The 19,980-nt window shown below is 31.4% G+C and overlaps 1 protein-coding gene across 1 annotated transcript in view; it reads left to right on the plus strand.

Annotated features, from left to right (window-relative positions):
- Positions 1 to 13,883: 13,883 nt before the first annotated feature.
- LOC126878802 (cytochrome P450 4d8-like) overlaps positions 13,884 to 19,980 on the plus strand; it is a 244,366-nt gene continuing 238,269 nt past the window's right edge. Inside the window, exon 1 of the mRNA XM_050641703.1 lies at positions 13,884 to 14,043. The gene's annotated coding sequence lies outside the window, so the exon portion shown is untranslated. The remainder of the gene's footprint in view (positions 14,044 to 19,980) is intronic.

A 19,980-nucleotide genomic window follows, 5' to 3' on the forward strand; every position in this document is an offset into this window, starting at 1 on the left:
ATTTCATCATCTACGCATCATCAGTGAAGCTATGCAGTCACAACTCCAAACCAAATATCAACATCCTATTTAAGGGAAAACATCGCGATGCAATGATTCCACTTTTGAGTCGCAAACATATTACTCGGATGTATTTGGGTTAAAATCAATCTATTTTTTCCTAAATGGCCTGGTCTACCTGTACCAGAAAACTATTCCACAGTGAGCAAAAACCAGTCAGATATAATTAGTTTGCCTTTTTATACAGTGAGCACGTAAAGGTTGGAATAAATTCATTTTTTCGAGAATGGACAATTTTGGAAAAAAATTCCGAAACAGGTTAATTTTTATTTTTAAATTGCGACTTTTTGGCATATATATCATACTAGTGACGTCATCCATCTGGGCGTGATGACGTCATCCATGATTTTTTTAATGGGAATAGGGGTCGTGTGATAGCTCATTTGAAAGGTAATTTAATTCTCTATTCAGTAATATAAACATTTACATAATTAAGAGACGAAGCAAGTTTTCAATCCTAATAGTAAATTAATAATATTGAAAAATATTAAAAATCACTAAAAGATTTTTAAATTGAAAACTTATTGGTACATTTTCATGGTAACACCTCCAAGACTTCTATAATTTGCAAGTCATATGGATGCTGCAGTGAAGACGAAAGAGAAGGAATTCTACACCTTGCAATTCACATCCCCCGTCTGCAGCCGGCAAAGTTCCAACTGAAAAATGCACCTGGTTACTCTACGGAGTAATACGAAAAATAAAATAAAAATGTGTACCATTTTTATTCGGTTGCAATGCGAAGGCAAACCAATCTTACTTTTTAATTAGAATACGGAGTGCAGTCCAGTTCCTTTAACCGCGATTTTCTGCTCTTATTGGAGCTTCATCAGAAGGAACGAAGGCACTGTTCTCCATACTCCAACTAAATTGCATCGAGAGGTTTTCCCACATATCGCAACCAAAGTAATGATAATAGGTGGCAAGCGCCATCTGGCAATTGAAAGACGAAGCAAGTTTTCAATCCTAATAGTAAATTAATAATATTGAAAAATATTAAAAATCACTAAAAGATTTTAAATTGAAATTTAATCCCCCGGCTGCAGACCGGGGATGTGAATTTCAAGGTGTAGAATTCCTTCCCTTTCGTCTTCACTGCAGCATCCATATGACTTGCAAATTATAGAAGTCTTGGAGGTGTTACCATGAAAATGTACCAATAAGTTTTCAATTTAAAAATCTTTTAGTGATTTTTAATATTTTTCAATATTATTAATTTACTATTAGGATTGAAAACTTGCTTCGTCTTTCAATTGCCAGATGGCGCTTGCCACCTATTATCATCACTTTGGTTGCGATGTGTGGGAAAACCTCTCATGCAATTTAGTTGGAGTATGGAGAACAGTGCCTACGTTCCTTCTGATGAAGCTCCAATAAGAGCAGAAAATCGCGGTTAAAGGAACTGGACTGCACTCCGTATTCTAATTAAAAAGTAAGATTGGTTTGCCTTCGCATTGCAACCGAATAAAAATGGTACACATTTTTATTTTATTTACATAATTATTTAAACAAGGTGTCCAAGAAAACATTTTTTAAATTTAATTTATTGTCATAAAAAGAAGAATGCATGTAATTTATTTTATTTGTCAAATAAACATTATTTCCTGTTTTCTGATAGCAGTAAAATGTATTGTAAGTTAAATAAATTACACACATTCTTCTTTTTATGTCAACAAATTTAATAAAAAAAAAATTTTTTTTTGACACTGTATAAATAAATATGTTAATGTTTATATTACTGAATAGAGAATTAAATTACCTTTCAAATGAGCTATCACACGACCCCTATTCTCATTTAAAAAATTTTAAGATGACGTCATCACGCCCATATGGGTGACGTCACTAGTATGATACATATGGCAAAAAGTCGCAATTTAAAAATAAAAATTGACCTATTTTGGGATTTTTTTCCAAAATCGTCCATTCTCGAGAAAATGAATTTATTCCAACCTTTACGTGCTCACTGTATACAGGGTGCTTGGTAGCGAATCGACCATAGTTTAACCTTAGATTCCTCAGCTTAAAATAACTAGATTTAAGCTAACTTACTTTAGTACGAAAGTTGATAATAACCGCAATACAGGGTGTCAAAATTAAACTTTTATTTTATTATTAATTTATTTTTAACTATTTATAATGGGAAATAAGCCACAATATTATTAAAAAATGATTTTTATTAACGTTTCGACGCCCAAATCGGGTGCCGTTGTCAAAATACAAAATACTACTTACAGAAACAAAAATGTTGTTGCTTAGTAAAAAAAATTCTTCTAATAATTTATTTAATTTGACTCATTTATATCGGCAATTCAGATACATATGATACATTTTAAAGTAGAAGACTTTAAAATGATATTGCCAATATTTATGAGTTGCGTTCCTGGGACGACTTTACTGAAAGATAGTTCATTCGATTACATGAAATCAACCCCAACTCAAGAGTATCCGTCACAAAAAAATCATAGCATGTGATCTGTCTTTAAAAAGACAACCACATGCAACGGTGACATTAAAATTCTCGCGTTAGAGATCTCATAGTAAATCACGAGGGAAAACCAGGAAAAAACCTAGTGATACTATCCCGACATCGTAAGTATTTGGTCTTACATTTAAATTACTCTCAAAATTAATACCAAATTCTGACTTTACTATAATTTTGTTTAAATTATAAATAATATCAATAATACAGGGATATATAAGTAATACTAAAATATAAAATATGTACTAACTCGATTATTTAGTATTTTTTAATTTATTTTTTATTTAGGCTTATTTCCCACTATAAATAGTTAAAATTGTAAAAATGTCACAAGAAAATAGCTTCAGAACAATATTAATTTATTCTTGAATATTTCCTGACAGGCATGGGATATCAACACAACATTTAGTAAGCGAGGTTTTTCTGGGACTAGTAATCTAAATTCGACACTAAAAATGATGTATTACCCAAAGGGCGCCAAAACGTCTTTCAGTGCTCATTTAATACCTTCAATTTTTTTATTCCCCACTCTACATACCTTTGAATTAACAATTTTATTTTCATAATATTTTTACTTAAAAAAGATACTACATTCATCTCCAGTGGCGTAGCTAACCCCACGGGGGCCCCATATCAAAGTTGGTCGCGGGGCCCTTTCCCCCGCGACAAAAGAAGCAAAAACGCTTGTATACAATAGAATAGAAGTATGTTTTATTATCACTGAAAATTTTACAATTATATGGACAAGGCTTACAAAAATTCGGAAAAAAAAAACAAAAACAAATACACTTTACTGAAATTACATAAATCGTCAATATTAGTACAAAATAAAAGATAATGGAATAAAACAAAACAATATATTGCAAAATTTAAATAAATTGCACATTACATAATACAACCGTAGGAACTAATAAGTTCTGCGTATAACACCAACATATAGATAATAATAATAAACCTAATAAATTCTAATAAACCAAAGTCCAAAATAGATTTGAATTGGCGAGACTCATTGGTTGAAAATAGATTAAGTTTTTTCAATCCAAGGATGAATAGACATTGAAAATGAGCTTAAACAAAGAAGCTTTGTTCTTATGTTATAACGGCGAGCGGCGGGCAAATACACTTCTCCAAAAACCTAACGTACCACTATTAAAATGGGTCATTTTTTATGTCTCGAATTTAAATTTATTATTAATTAATTTATTAAATTTAGTATAAAGCAAAAAAAAAAATACTGCTTAATATTGAATTTGTTTATTAAATGTTACTATATTATATTTTCAATTGCAAAAACGCGGTTGTTGCCAAAAGAATATACACCTGTACAAGGTCTCATTATTTTTATTTTTATGTATATTTTCAATAAATGTATTGATAAATGATAAATTCAAATTTAAATTAAACTCTAAATGGCATTAAAAAATTATTATTCTAATTTCTTTATTACTTCTTTTTTGAATAACGTCGCTGGGATTAAACATTTTTAAATGCCTTTTCGATAATTTAGTTCCTGGGGATTCTTCACTAATTAACAAACTTTTTTTCGTTTTTTCTTCTTTTTTTTTGGAGTTATGTACTTGATGTATTACTACGGGCCCTTTGGGGCTGATTCATATAGTTATTTGAATAAATAAGGGTGAAAATTAATTTAGTAAATCTTAACTGAAATCTTTATTATTCAACTTTGTAGAAAAAATCGTAAAAGCGTGAATTACCGCAGCAGTAAAAAAAGTTACTATTGTGCAAAAATGACCCCTTCTTAATTATTTAACCAATGATCCCTTTATATGATTTGGATACTTTCTTGAAAATATCTTTTGTATTTACCTAAACTTTGATAAAAATTTAGTTCCAATCTGTACGGAATTACATTCTTTTTTTTTATTTTATTATATCTTCATGCTTTATTAACTTTCTGTTTTGTGATTCATTCGCTTTTGATTAATTCATTATGTTGGATAATAAAAAAGTTAGGTACGTTAACAAATAGCCTTGTTCTTCGTCAATACAGGGTGTTTTTAAATAAATATGGCAAACTCTAAGGGGTAATTCTACATGAAAAAATAATGACAGTTTGCGTTTGCTTAATAAACGTACCTATGTCTGCAAATGCTTCCTCTCCTAGATAGGGGGTGTTAAAATTTTTCTTACAATCTGACGATTTATTTATTGCCCTAAAACCGGTTAAAATATGCAAGTAAAATTTGGTGTGTTTAAGAGGTAGTTATTGAGCCTTTTTGATATACAATTAGGAATTTAATATTTACCATTGGCGCGCATACTGGTAATATGACCCTTATGTGCACAAATGATGAACATAAAATTCTTAATTGTACATTAAAAATGCCCAATAACTACCTGTTAAAACCCACCAAATTTCATTGGCATATATCAACCGGTTTTAGAGCAATAAGTAAATCGTCAGTTTGTAAGAAAAATCTCAACACCCCCTATCTCGGACATACGTTTATAAAGCAAACTGTCATTATTTTTTCATACAGAATTAACCCTTAAAGTTAGCCATAGGTACTTATTTAAAAACACCCTGAATTGATGAAAAATAAGGCTAGTTTTTAAACTATTACCTAACCTTTTTAATATCCAACCTAAGCGAATGAATCGAAAAACAGAATTTTAAGAAAACATGAGGCTATATTTGGGTTTTAATTTCATATTTTTTATAAATGCTATAATATTCCACAGAGTGACGCGAACTTTGAGAAAAAATCACAGTTTGATTGGTATACAGCCGGTACACAATGACAACAGTAATTTACCTGTCTAGCAACAATATTATTACGATATTGTTCAAGAATACGACTATAACATATGTATTAAAAAAACACTTAAATCGGAAAACAGGTTTAGGAAATATGAAACATTAAAAATGACCAATTTTTAAAGTGGTGCGTTAATTTCTTGGAGAAGTGTAGATATACCTACATAAATGCAATTAGAGATAAAGCACAGATTATACGAAAATATACCCAAACAATACATACTGTTTCAAATATTCAAAGATAAAGCGATTACAAAAATTGCAACTTGGCCATTATACATTATAGGTACAATAGCTCACACACAGCCAACGGAATTGACATTGAGAGGTAGCTGGAAAACAAAAAGCTCTGTTCTTATGGGGCAGAGCATAGATAATAGATAAATATGATTTATATAGGTATAGATAAAGAATCCACTACACCAAAATGTTGATATCCAAACAACATACACTGTTTCAAAGTGTTTTAATAGTGAAATAATTGTAGAATGCTTTGTTCAATTTTTTAAATGGAATTTTGTTTCGACATGCCGTGCCGGGTTGGGGCCCCTGTATGTCGGGGGCCCCGTATAATTTATACGGCTGATACGGCGGTAGCTACGCCTCTGTTCATCTCGCTAAACTCAACCGTTTTCGAAATAAATCCATTTTAAATCTGCGATGCAACATAATTTTTTGCATAATATCATTGTAGTTACACCAGAAAAATAAACCTACGCCAGTCAATGAGAGCATAAACAGGATATTACCTCAGTCTGGGCAGATTATCGGAGAATAGGCCATTTTTGGGAAAAGTTATTTACCAGCAACTTTATTGCTGGAATCGAATCTTATGACTGTATATATTAATACTATAGGTATGCAAAGTCAGCAGATGGTGTGCTACTTTTTTATAAACAAAATGGCGCCCGAAAATCGTGTTTTTTTTTCAATTTTTGCTGTATAACTCCAAAGATTTTAACTTTACACCAAAAACACTCAAATAAACATCCACCGTAATTAAATTCTGCATAAAGACATGTTTTTCCCGATTTACTTCGACGAAAGTTTTCCCCGGAAATTCCGGGTTTTTCCAACAATATCTTTAATTTTCAACTAAAATTTTAGATCAGTAATTTTTTATCAATAATTAAATAACTTGGTAATATAAAAACTACTTCCGTATAGATTATAATTTCAGAAGCTGATGGAAATTTAATGAACAGTTTAGCAACAATTTAATTGTTTATTAAAAATTTACGGTCGCTATAATAACCACAATAATTACGATACATAATAATAATTATGATTTTTGTATAAAAAGACACTGTACCTATGTAATGAACTTTACAGACTTTGAATTGGACTATTTATGCGGCCTCAGGATTATTTTTAATTTATTAAAATATAAATATGAATATGAAAACGGTATTAAAAAAAGCGGCAGGACGCTTCTTTTAAAAGAAAAAACTTTTAATTGTGATGAGTGGTTCCTGAGATAAAACCGATCAAAGTTGACCGGCATTTACGGCAAAGGTATGAACAGTAGGATCATAATTTTTGAACCATCACCTTTTTATTTTTGTCTTCTTTCTCTACACTAATTTTCATATCTTTAAAATAGTCATAACATATATTATTATAATAAAAACTATCTATATTACGACTGAAAATTGCCAAAAATAGCAAAATTCCAATCAAAAAGAAAATGGAGAAAATGTAATCTCAAAGTTCAAAATCGGTACACGTTAAAAAAATCTATTTTCTCGGCTTCCCATGGAGCAATTTTCTTCATTCTTTTGTTGTTCCCAAGTAACTCGAGTAGAGTCATCTAACTAACGCATTATTAAATGTCAGATTTGTTTCCTTTGGTTTGTTATAATAAATTAATTTATTTATTATATTTTTTTTTTAATTTGTTTAAATAAAGATTGTTTAAATAGTTATACAGCTTTCAAATGAGAATATTTGTGTTTTTAACGTTAAAAGTTACACTTGTAGTAAGTTTATCTAAAAAAAATCTACAACTGGAAAAAATATGTAGTTTTCTTTTCTTGTAAAAAATTAATCTACTATAACAAAACAAAAACAACTTTTACATTTAATAATACGTTAGTTAGATGGCTCTACTCGAGTTACTTGGGAACAAAAAAAAAATGAAGAAAATTGCTCCATGGGAAGCCGAAAAAATGCATTTTTTTAACGTATACCGATTTTGAACTTTGAGATTACATTTTCTTCAACCTAAGTTTTTATTGGAATTTTACTCTTTTTGGCAATTTTCATTTGTAGACTGTTTTAAAGATATGAAAACTGGTGCGAAGAAAAAGGATAAAAATGAAAAGGTGATGGTTCAAAAATTATGATTCCATTGTTTATATCTTTGCCGTCAATGCCGGTCAACTTTGACCGGTTGTATCTCAGGAACCACACATCACAATTAAAAGTTTTTTTCTCTTGAAAGAAACGTCCTGGCCCTTTTTGTCCAGCACCGTTTTCATGATTTAATTTAATTTAATATTTCCCGAGATATTTTATTTGTTTATAAGCCAAAATTTTTTTTATAATTTGAAAATATTCCTGAGGCTGCTTAAATAGTCAAATTTTAATTCTGTAAAGTATATTACATAGGCATAGTGTCATACAAAAATCATAATTATTCTTATGTATCATAATTATTGTGGTTATTATAGCGACCGTAAATTTTTAATTAACAATTCAATTGTTGCTAAACTGTTCATTCAATTTCCATCGGCGTCTGGAATTATAATCTATACGGAAAAGCTTTGATGTTACGAAGTTATTTGATTATTGATAAACAATTACTTATCTAAAATTTTAGTTGAAATTTAATAATTTTGTTGGAAAAAAACCGCATTTTCCGGGGAAAATTTTCGTCGAAGTAAATCGGGAAAAATGCGTCTCTATGCAGAATTTGATTACGGTGAATTTTTATTGGGGTGTTTTTGGTGTAAAGTTACAATCGTTGGAGTTATAGATCAAAAATTGGAAAAAAAACAGAAAATTCGGGCGTCATTTTGTTTATAAAAAAAGTAGCACACTATCTGCTGACTTTGCATACCTATATTATTAATATATACAGTCATAAGATTCGATTTCAGCAATAAAATTGCTGGTAAATAACTTTTCCTTGTATTTTGCTAATTAGCCAAGAGTATCAGAATTCTATCCTACTGCATGGATTTTAATGAAATTTTGGGAATAGCCTCTATACTTATCTCCTAATTCAAAGTTTACCCTATGCTATTGTGCGCTTTTATCTAGGGGTAGTTCCCACCCCTTCTCGGGGGTGAAAAACTTTTTGGTCAAAATATCCACGGAACTTACTAGAGAACCAAATTCTAAGCAAAAAGTACACTACAATTTTGTTTAAATACTCAATACTTTTTGAGTTATTCGTGGTTGAAAATTTGCGATTTTCATTGAAAAATATCAACTTTTCGGAAGTTTTTTTTGTGAATACTTTAAACATCTAACGAAAAAAACTAAGTATATAAAACTTTTTTGTAGCTTACCAAAAATCAAAGAGATTGGTTTCTTGATAAATCTTCTAGTTATAATACAAAAAGATATATGGTAGATGAAAAAATATTTTTTTTGGTACATGCTAAAATCGATGTGTTCAACTTAAAATAAAAAAGAAATGGTCAATTTTAATGGCATAATTCAAGCAATATCTTTTATAGTGCTTGAAAAGAACTTTAAAGCGAGCACCGTTAAATGTCGATTACATTCACATTAAGCGAGATATAGTGCAAAAAATATTGATGGCTAATTTATTTTAAGATAAAATGCGAAGTATATTTAACTCCTCATCCACCAGATTTAAATGCATCGTTTTACTTCTACAATACCTTTTGTTATAGTGATATTTCTATGTTCATAAAGTTGGACAGGTTTAAAAGGCATTGTTCTTGGAAAAAATAAAGCGCTTAAAAATAAACGTTCAAATTAGAGAGCGCATTTTTAAAGTTTCTTAGAAATCTTCATTTTTCTCCATGTAACTGAAAAATTATAAAGAGATACAGTAATCAAAGAAAAAACAAAATTTTTATCTGAAAAATATCTACATTTTTATGTTGTATCTCTTTTTCCTACCTCTTATCATTTTCGAGTTACATGGAGAAAAGTGTAGATTTGATCTTTTTTTTTTTCAAAAACCATTCATTTTAAATCTGTTCAAGTGTGTGTGTATGTGGTTGAAAAAAATGACTGCGGATTACTGGATCCATTCGCCTAACCAATTTTTATATGTTGAGCTCATGAATTGCTGCACTTTATAATTTCTTTTTCATTTTTTTTTATTGTGGTTAACAAAAGTGTTTGGTTTTATATATTATATTTTTTCTTATGTATATATTTTTTCTTAATCAATTGGCGCCAAAACTATCCACAATTCAACCTTTAGGATGGAAAACTTCTACCTATTGATATAATTAATTTTTTTAATTCTATTTTTTTTATCCTTTTTTTTATTTTTTTTATTCTATTTTCTTTTTATTAATTTTTTTTTTAATTTTTTTATCCTGTTTTTTTTTGTTCTATTTTTTTATTCTATTTTTTTTATTAATATATTTTTTAAATTTTTTCCCAAATGTACACATATAATTTACAATTTTAAACCTATATTACAGATGTGTTTATACAGCGTTTTATATAATTTTATATCTTTAGATATAAATAATTGGGCAAGATTGTATGGATTTTTAATACATTTGAATTTATTCAATTCATAATTTAAATGTTGTATCTTATCCTGTATGGTGTTAAAATTTAAGATCATATGTTCCGTTGTTCCTATTTCTCCGCAATCACATAAGGGATCTTGCCTTAATTTAACTTTAAAAAGATGTGATGGAACCAAAGTGTGATTAAATCTTAATCTACAAATCGTTTTGACGAATGCTTTTTCGAAAATGCCCTCTTTGAACCAAGTAGAAGAAGGAATAGAACTTTGTAAGTTTTTATAAAATTTTCCCTTGTGACTTTCACTATACCAACTTTCCCATTCCTGCTTCACTTGGTTTTTTGAAAATATGTTTAAATCTGAAGGGGTACATTTATAATTACTAATGTAATTTACATTTAGGACCCCTTTTGCTAAGTTATCGACTATTTCATTATGTTTCAAACCGCAGTGCGCTTTAATCCATGCTAGTTTTATGCTTTTTCCACTGTTCGTTAATTCCATAGTTTTTTTGGCAATATTTAGTTCAATATGATTTAAATTGGTTTTATTGTGGAGTTTATTTAATTTGTCTAAGGCGCTTCTGCTGTCAGAAAAAATAATGAAATTTTCTTGATAACAGTTAGTTTCTATATATAATAATGCCTCAAAAATAGCTGTCAATTCTGCGGAGTATATTGAGAAATGTTCATTTAACCTTTTTGTTACTTTATATTCGATATTTGGATCCCAAACTGCACACGCTACTCTATTATCTTTTTTTGAGGCATCAGTATATAACTGATAACAGTTAAGTACTTGATCATTAACATCTGATACAAATAATTGGTTTCGAATGAGTTGATGAAATTGAGAATAATCAATAAAGAAAATTGGTTCAATGTTAATAATATCTTTTGAATTTAGTTCAAAATATGGTAATATATCGGTAGTATGCACTAATTCTTTAATACTCAAATATTGGTTGTAAGCTTCTACTATTAATAAAGATTTTTTACTTTTCCAGTATGTACTGGTAAGATCTGATATAAAAAGTTGATTAATTTTTTTTATTAAATACTGTTTCTAGAAACAATTTTCGATAGAAAATTTTCGGTTAAGTATTTTCTTCTTAACTCCAGAGGTGGTTCGCAGCATTCAATCATTAAATTAGAATTTGGTGCACTCATCATGGCTCCAATGCATTTTTTTAAACTTTTAGTTACTATACAGTCGAGTTTGTGAAGGTGGTGTAGCATTTATTGCTACCCCGTAAGTGTTTTATTTGATGCGCCTATGTATCTTTATAACTCCCTAACGCTTCGACGTATCGGCGCAGGCCGAACGACCAACGGGACGGTAGAGAAGCGAAACTCGTAATAGTAAAATCAGTTGGTTAAAGAACATCCGCTCTGATACGTGAGCTGCTTGCTATTTGTAGACGAACTCTGGGAAAATAATGGACTGAAATTAAATATATTACATACCACCAGTAAACTAAACATCAGGAAACTCAACAGACAATCTCCAAAGTAACAAAAAAACAAGAATTCAAGAAATTATAACATAAATTATACCACGTGGTCACGTATCAGAGATCCCAGGGTAAGCGAAATCAAATTATTTATCCTTCTGTTCTGATATATGTACATATACATATTGCTACCGTTTCATTGTAACCGAACATTTAATCATGTTTTTAGGTCCTGTTAGGAGAGTGCTTTGATATTTTTTTTATTATTAGTGCGTACAAGGTGTGGCATTCATATTGGTTTTTTTTTGGGTTTTTATGAATCCATTTGAAAAACTGGTGTAGACCATTCTATAAACGCGCAGCTGCGAAAATGTCAGAAAGTGACATTGATTAGATTGACAAGTTTGACGGGACATAACCTAATGTTTACTTGTTTGGGACAGCAATGCTTTGTTTGGGTCCGGGGAAATGGATGTAATTGCATTATAGAGAGTGGCTAGAGGTCTTAAATGTGTATTTTTAGGTTCGTTTTTACATTCTACATCATATTTCCATTCCACCCATAATTTGGATACTTAGTTGGATTTTTTTTATGGATAAATATACCTTATATAACTAATTTGGATACTTAGTTGGATTTTTTTATGGATAAATATAATGGATAAATATACTTTATATAACTAATAGTAGGACATCATAAACCATTACCGACCCGTTTCACCAAATACATCCACAGAACCTCTCAACTTCAGACCGCTCCACACAGATGTTATAGTGCCCAGAGATTTCCCAAATCTAGTGGACCTTCCTATGAATATACCCAGGAGTTGTAAAAGATAAGAGTTTTTTTTTCTTTATTTCAATTCATACCTATAAATATTTTGGTTTTTACTCTACAGTAATAAATTTGTGTAAACTTTTTATATGCATATAACAGGTACCTATACTACACTATATACATAGGTTTTTTGAAGTAGGATTTTAAATAAATTTAGGTAATGGTAAATAATAAATAAATATTCAAATAAAATAAATTAATTGATAAGGGAAAGGGGAATTAAGACATATATAAAGATTGTCGATAGGTTTTAAATAATATTTCTGGAAAAGTCTTTAACCAAACTCATTTTGTTAGTTTTATATAGCTTCCAGCATCTATGTTTACTTAGGTATAGTACTTAGACATAGATCTGGTATTTCGATTGTTTCGGACACTTAATAGTTCGATTGGTGAGTACGTCACCCTTTAAGTCTCTGCTAGATAAGGTATTAAATTTTTTTTGTGTAACCATTAGTTGTTCTAGTATTAACTATACCTTATCTAGTCTAGGATCAATTAATATTAGTATACTAACCATAGTATAGGATTTCGCTACGCTTACGGACACTGACCTGGTTTTCGTTATTGATATTTTTATATTGCGCAATAGCGGTGGTAATTTACTTGGCGTAACCCTTTGGGTTCTAGATTGTTATTTTTCTCAACTCCACCACTATTGTTTATCTCACATGTTTTATAAGTATCATGGATACATTGTAAATTGTGAAATATTATAAATATATTTCTTCTTAGTAAGGTTGATTTTTATTTCAGTCTCGTATCACCAGTTGATAATATAGCAGAACAAGGTAAATAGTGAATATTTTTTTTTTGTATTTCAGGTCATTGATCACTGTCATTTATTTATTGGTCGTTTATTCTGTTTTCCTTTATTTCAAAAATCTCGAACTTTTCAAATCCTCAGTTCAGAAATCTGAGCTGTTCGTTCGAGTTGGCGCCCTTTTTCTTCTTCTTTCCTTGTCGTATCTTCATATTATTCTGTCTCCAGCGTTCTTATCTAGTTGCGTTCCCTTCTCGCATTAACCTGTCTCATTTTCTTCCTTGTTTCTACCCTTTCATTATCCCATATCTCTGTTTGTATATTTTAAAGCCAATATTTAGTGCACTGAAGCTAGCCCGAGTCCTCCCTTGAGATATAGTGTCTCTCTGCCTCTTTGATTTGTTCGTCTGAGCTAAGCCACTCTCCATTAGTATCTTAACCCTCTTCTATTTTCCCCCTCTTTCATCAGCTCTTTTTCTTCCAAATCCCAATACCCAGAGTATTGGGTTACAAATTGGCGCCCAACGTGGGGTCTTTTGCACTTCTGGCTTTAAAAATATCTCCTTGAACTTTTGGTTTTCTCTGGGGTAGTTGTATTTTAACATTTATTTTTCTACTTCAACTTGCTTTGCACATTATTTTATATCTATTATAGATATTAAATAAACTTGTTTTGCTATATACTGGATAGACTGAATAAATTGCTTTGTTTTTTTTATTAACTAGAGATCTATTTTGGATTAAAAATAATTAAAGTAAATTTAAATTTTAAAATTCTAAATACCTTAACATCAATAACATCATCGTTATAAAAGTTCGTAGCATCCAAATAGCTCACTTCACTACCTTGAAGTAACATTCTCTTAAAATTTTAGGTTTCTTTGGAGTTACAGCAGTGCATTGCATCAGGATTAGCGGCTGGACCGAACAAATAAGCATTGCTGGTAAAACCATTCATAGTGAACATTAGCTTGAGGATAGAGAGTAAGTTGAACTTTGCCTACTTTTATATTGCATTCTCAAGTGTATTCGCATTTCGCAGCTTGTGAATAGAATATAGAACCGTAGTCTAATATGGATCTAATATATGATTTATACAGGGTGTCCCGAAAAGATTGGTCATAAATTATACCACACATTCTGGGGTCAAAAATAGTTTGGTTGAACCTAACTTACCTTAGTACAAATGTGCTCATAAAAAAAGTTACAGCCCTTTGAAGTTACAAAATGAAAATCGATTTTTTTTCAATATATCGAAAACTATTAAAACTTTTTTATTGAAAATGAACATGTATCATTCTCATGGAAGGAACATCTTAAAACAAAATTATAGTAAAATTTGTCCACCCCATAAAATTTTATGGGGGTTTTGTTCCCTTAACCCGCCATTACACGCGCTATGAGGGAATCCCTCACCATATTTGTTTATAACCAATGAAATTGTGTAAACTAATACGATAACCTTAAGCACCCAGGAATGCCTTTAGCATGGTTCATGAAAGGGTATGAAAAAGTTATAGAATATTTCATGCGGTCAGTGTGCTGTATGATAGTTGAAAGAAGAGACATCCCTCTTCAAGTGAGGGAATTCCTCACTGCGCGTGCAATCACGGTGAAATCACGTTTCTGTTATCTCAAAGAAACTTTTAGGTTTTTTTTTAATATTTAGGTAGGTTTAATTAAAATATTATTGTTTGGGTTAGGTTAGGAACAGTGGCACACCGAGCGGGGGGTTTGGGGGTTAAAACCCCACCCAGAGCATATAGAAATATATATAAAAGAAAGTAGGAAAATGTAACTTTTCTTTCACAAATAATACAAAAAACTTTCGGTGCCCAAGCAAACCCCCTCCCCCCCAGAGGAAAATTCTAGGTGCGCCACTGGTTAAGAACCCATTTTTAAATTTACCTATTCTAATTGGGAAATAAGCCACAATTTAACTTGAAAAATTAATTTTATTGACGTTTCGAATTCCACCTCGGACGTCGTTATCAAAATACAAAATATTAATAGTTAATTACATAAATGCCACAAAGAAATAGCTTTAGAACAGTTGTTAATTTTAATTTGTATTTCTAGTAAAATGAATTCGCCTAAAGAACGTTAAGTCCTTCAGTGGCTTGCTGAAATTGAAAATTAAGAAAACTTGCTTTTGATCTATGTATATTATTTTTACTTTTGTTTTGTTAAATTAATAAAAAAATTGGTTTACGAGACTTTCTATAATATGTGAGTGCAACCCATTTTATATTTATACATGTTGATATTCATTCTTCCTCGAAATAAGTCGAATTTATGTAGGTGAGGGCGACGCTCATACGCGTGCAACCACGTCACAATAGAAGACGCGTGTAACGGCGGGTTAAACCCCCCCAAACTTTTGTGTACCTTCCAATTAATTCATTATTGTGGTACCATTAGTTAAACACAACGTTTTTAAAACTTTTTGCCTCTTAGTATTTTTTCGATAAGCCAGTTTTTATCGAGATGCAGCTTCTTTTTTAATATATTTACATAAAAATTTTATGGGGGTTTTGTTCCTTTAAACCCCCCAAATGTTTGTGTACGTTCCAATTCAACTATTATTGTGGTACCATTAGTTAAACACAGTGTTTTTAAAACTTTTTTGCCTCTTAGTCTTTTTTTGATAAGTCACCTGTTATCGAGATGTGGCTTCTTTTTCAAAATAGACCTAAAAATGTAAGTTATAAATAAATTTTCAGATTATTAACAGGTGTCTATAATCATACTTAACCATATACAAATATGTCGTGGATTCGACAAATATTCAAAATATCTCGATAAACAATGGCTTGTCAAAAAATTACTTAGAGGCAAAAAAGTTTTAAAAACATTGTGTTTAACTAATGGTGCTACAATAATAATTTAATTGGAACGTACACAAAAGTTTGGGTACAAAGTACAAATTTCACTTTAATTTTTTTTAAGATGTTGCTGCCATAAAAATTCCACGTGTCTATTTTCAATAAAAAATCTCTAAGAGTTTTCGATATATGAAAAAAAATTTATTTTCATTTTGTAAATTCTAAGGGCTGTAACTTTTTTTGTGTGTACGATTGTATATAGGTAAGTGAGGTTCAATCAACCTATTTTTTACCCCACAATCTGTGGTATAATTTATGACCAATCTTTCCGGGACACCCTGTATAACAGAAGAGCAATATTAGGGTCTGCTCCCCAGTTACAACCATTTACTGCTCTTAATACGTTTACGCCCTTTTCTGTTTTTGTTACTATGTGTTCTAGGTATATGTTCTTTCCATAGCAACTTCATATCTAAAATAATTCCAAGATGTTTAATCCATGGTTGTACTTGAAAAGTAATATCTTTGATTGTTACTGAATTCGGTATCCACCGTTTTCTGGAGAAAATACCTAGCCTTGTCCTTTGACTAGAAATATTTAAGCCTATGTAATTGCACCAGCTTTTTAATTCACTATACGCTTGCTCTACCATATTGCATCCGAAGGGGATTTCGCATTCGTCTTTGTAAATTATAATATCATCTGCGTATTCTAATATTTTGACATAATTTTGAACTTTGCTTTCGATTTCGGCTGTGTATATCAAATATAGTGTGGGACTTAAAATACTGCCTTGTGGAATACCGATGTTAACTTTTCTTTCACCTATTATTTTATTTCCTATTCTTAATGAGATTGTTCTGTTACTGTATAATTTTATAATTCGTTTAGCAAAATCAATATTAAGACCGATATTTTTCATCTGATTATATAAAATTTTTAGGTTTACAATGTCATAGGCACTTTATATATCTACAAAGAGGCCAACTACTGATTTAGAATTTGAAAAGGAGGTGTTGATATCTGTTACTAAGTGTCCTATATTTTCCATTGTGGAGTGTCCCCTGCGAAAGCCAAACTGATACTGTGGGAGCTTCTTATTAATTTCTGACCAAGATTCTAATCTTCTTTTTATCATGCGTTTCAAAGTTTTTAAAACACATGACGCTAGTGAGATTCCTCTGTATGAATCTGGTAAATGAGGTTCTTTATTTGGTTTCTGGATTGGAACCACTACGTACCTCTTCCAACTGCTTGGGTAATCTTGAGTTTCCCAAATTGAGTTAAGGATATCTAGCAAAATGTGTTTACATTTTTTGGGCAAGTTAGACAGCATAATATAGTATATACCGTCTAACCCGGGAGCAGAATTTTTACGGGAACTTAGATTATCCTCCAATTCCATTATGGTGAATTGCTTTAACAAAGTGTCTTCTTTGTGATTTTTTTGTCTCTCATCGTTTAATCTCCATATATGTTCTAAATCCTCCTCAACCCAAGCTGGTGCTATTCTATCTAGGAAGACTTCGTTCCAGTCGCCTTCAGTTATCTTGCTAACAGGTTTTTTATAGGTATTTTTCAACTTTTTAAGATAACTCCATATTAAGGTTAACGGAGTGTTTCTATTCAGTTTTTTAGCACAAAAATCTTTAAACGAAGCTCTTTTACTTTGTTTTATAATTTTTTTGTCTGTGCTTCTATCTTACTTAATTCTATAAAATTTGTTATGTTTGTATTTCTTTTTAAACGTAAAAGAGCTTCGTGTTAATCATATTTGTACACTCTTGGTTCCACCAATGTTTATTAAATTTAGCGTTGGTTATTGTTTTCTTTAATGGTATCGCGAAATCCGCTTCATTAAGTATATATTCAATAAATTGATCATAAGAAATTTTATCATTTTTTATTGTGTTTTTTTCTACTATATGAGAAAACAACATCCAATCTGCTTTATTAAAATTATATTTTTGAGTATTTGTTTCATTTTTATCTACACTACAGTTCCATTAGAGCAAAGTGTTATATCTACTGCTGATTTATGAACTTGCTGTGGAGTAGAAATTAAAGTTTCCTCTCCGGTATTAAGAATTACTAAATTGGTATTTTCTATTGCCGCGAGTAAATTATTACCAGCTACGTCAGTCTTTCCGCAACCCCACACACTATGGTGGCAATTAAAATCACCTGCCACAATAAAAGGTTTTTCTAGACTTTCAAAAAATTTAGTCCAGTCCCTCTCACCTATTTTTAAATTTGGTTTAGCATATATAGAATTGTAGGTTATTAGCAGGTATTGAACGAAACGAGTAATAAAATCGAAACAAACAATAAACAATACAAATTACAAACCTTTACTACGTCGTCTTTACGCGTGAACCGTCTAAATGTTTCTCATCTTCTTATGCCATCGGGGGTAAAATCTCGCATCTCAAGTGGTAAGCGTTCGACCCATTTCACATTCCTTAACTCCGATATCGATAATAGGAACACATGGATAGCAAGGAACACGGGCGTCGAGAAAGGTAAAAATGGAATATGATTTCGAACTATTTACGCAACCAAATTAATTCTATGGGATTTCCAACATTCTCCCCCCTTTAAAGGCCATAAGGTATTTAACAATAACTAATACTACATATCACTACTTGAGCAACAAGCAATGACAAAACAAACAAATCCAATAAACAAAAAAAATACTAAAATACTTAAACAAAAGATATTAAAAATTTAAGCTCAAATCAAAACTAAAATTAAAATGGTGGTTTGGTCGCAGTCGTACTAACAAATCCGAACAAAAAACTAAATCTAAAGTAACGAAACGTAAATCTAAAGTAAATCTAATGTAACGAAAAGTTGGCATCTAGTCCTCTATCGGCAAGGGACAGAGTCGGACAAGAGGCCGTTTCAAAGTTCCGTTAGTCGTACGCACGGTGGCTACCCGAGCTACCCCGTCTTTGCCCGCATGCAATTCAACAAGACGCGCGAGAGGCCATTTACACGGAGCCAAATTATCCTCCTTCAAAACAACTAAACTACCGATTTTGGGTACAAAGCCAGAATCTAACCATTTGGACCTTTGTTGTAAGGTATGTAAATACTCCTTACGCCATCGAGCCCAAAAATCCCTATGGATGCGTTGTAACAACTGCCATCGGGACAAACGATTGAGGGATACCTCCGAAAAATCAGGCACAGACAATGATGTTAAAGGTTCGAGAGTCAGGAAATGCCCTGGGGTCAAAGCGTTGAGATCTTCAACATCATTGGTCAATGGGGTGAGACGACGCGAATTCAAAACGGACTCAATCAACGTCAAAACAGTGTAAAACTCTTCATATGTCAAAATTTGAGCCCCGACTATCCGAGCAATATGTTCTTTTACAGAACGAATGCCGCGCTCATAAATACCACCAAAATGTGGAGCCGTAGGAGGAGCAAAAGAAAATTTAATATTTTCTTTATCCAGAGCACCCTCCATAAAGCTACGCAATTGTCGATACGCGCCATGAAAGTTGGTACCGTTATCACAAAATACTTGCGATACTCGACCTCTCCGAGCAATAAAACGCTGTAAAGCGGCTAAAAAGGCTTCTGCGGACAAATCACTAGCCAATTCAAGATGTAAAGCCTTTGTGGCACAACAAACAAAGAGGCACAAATATGCTTTTGGACTTATAACTCCTCGATAACGAGACATAGTTATCGAAAAAGGCCCACCATAAACTACCCCACAAATCGAAAACGGTTTAATGGCCCCGAGACGAAATTTAGGCAAACCGCCCATAGGGGGCTGTAAGGCCCTAGGAGATTGCTTCCAACATCTATTGCACTTAGACAAGACTGAATTAACGGACTGCTTAGAAGACAATATCCAAAACCTTTGACTCACCAAAAATTGAGTACAGTAAAACCTCGATAGAACGGACCTCTATTTAACGGACTTTGGATATAACAGACAAAAAATCTGATCAAACGTAGAAAATATTTGAATGCAAAAAATATAAAAAATCGAATTCTGGAAGAAAAATCAGCAAGGACAGGATCTCAGCACTGCTTTGTACTAATGCCGATGGATCGCATATATTTGCCAACAAT

The sequence above is a fragment of the Diabrotica virgifera genome, chromosome 1 (genome assembly GCF_917563875.1).
Source record: "Diabrotica virgifera virgifera chromosome 1, PGI_DIABVI_V3a".
Lineage (NCBI taxonomy): Eukaryota > Metazoa > Arthropoda > Insecta > Coleoptera > Chrysomelidae > Diabrotica > Diabrotica virgifera.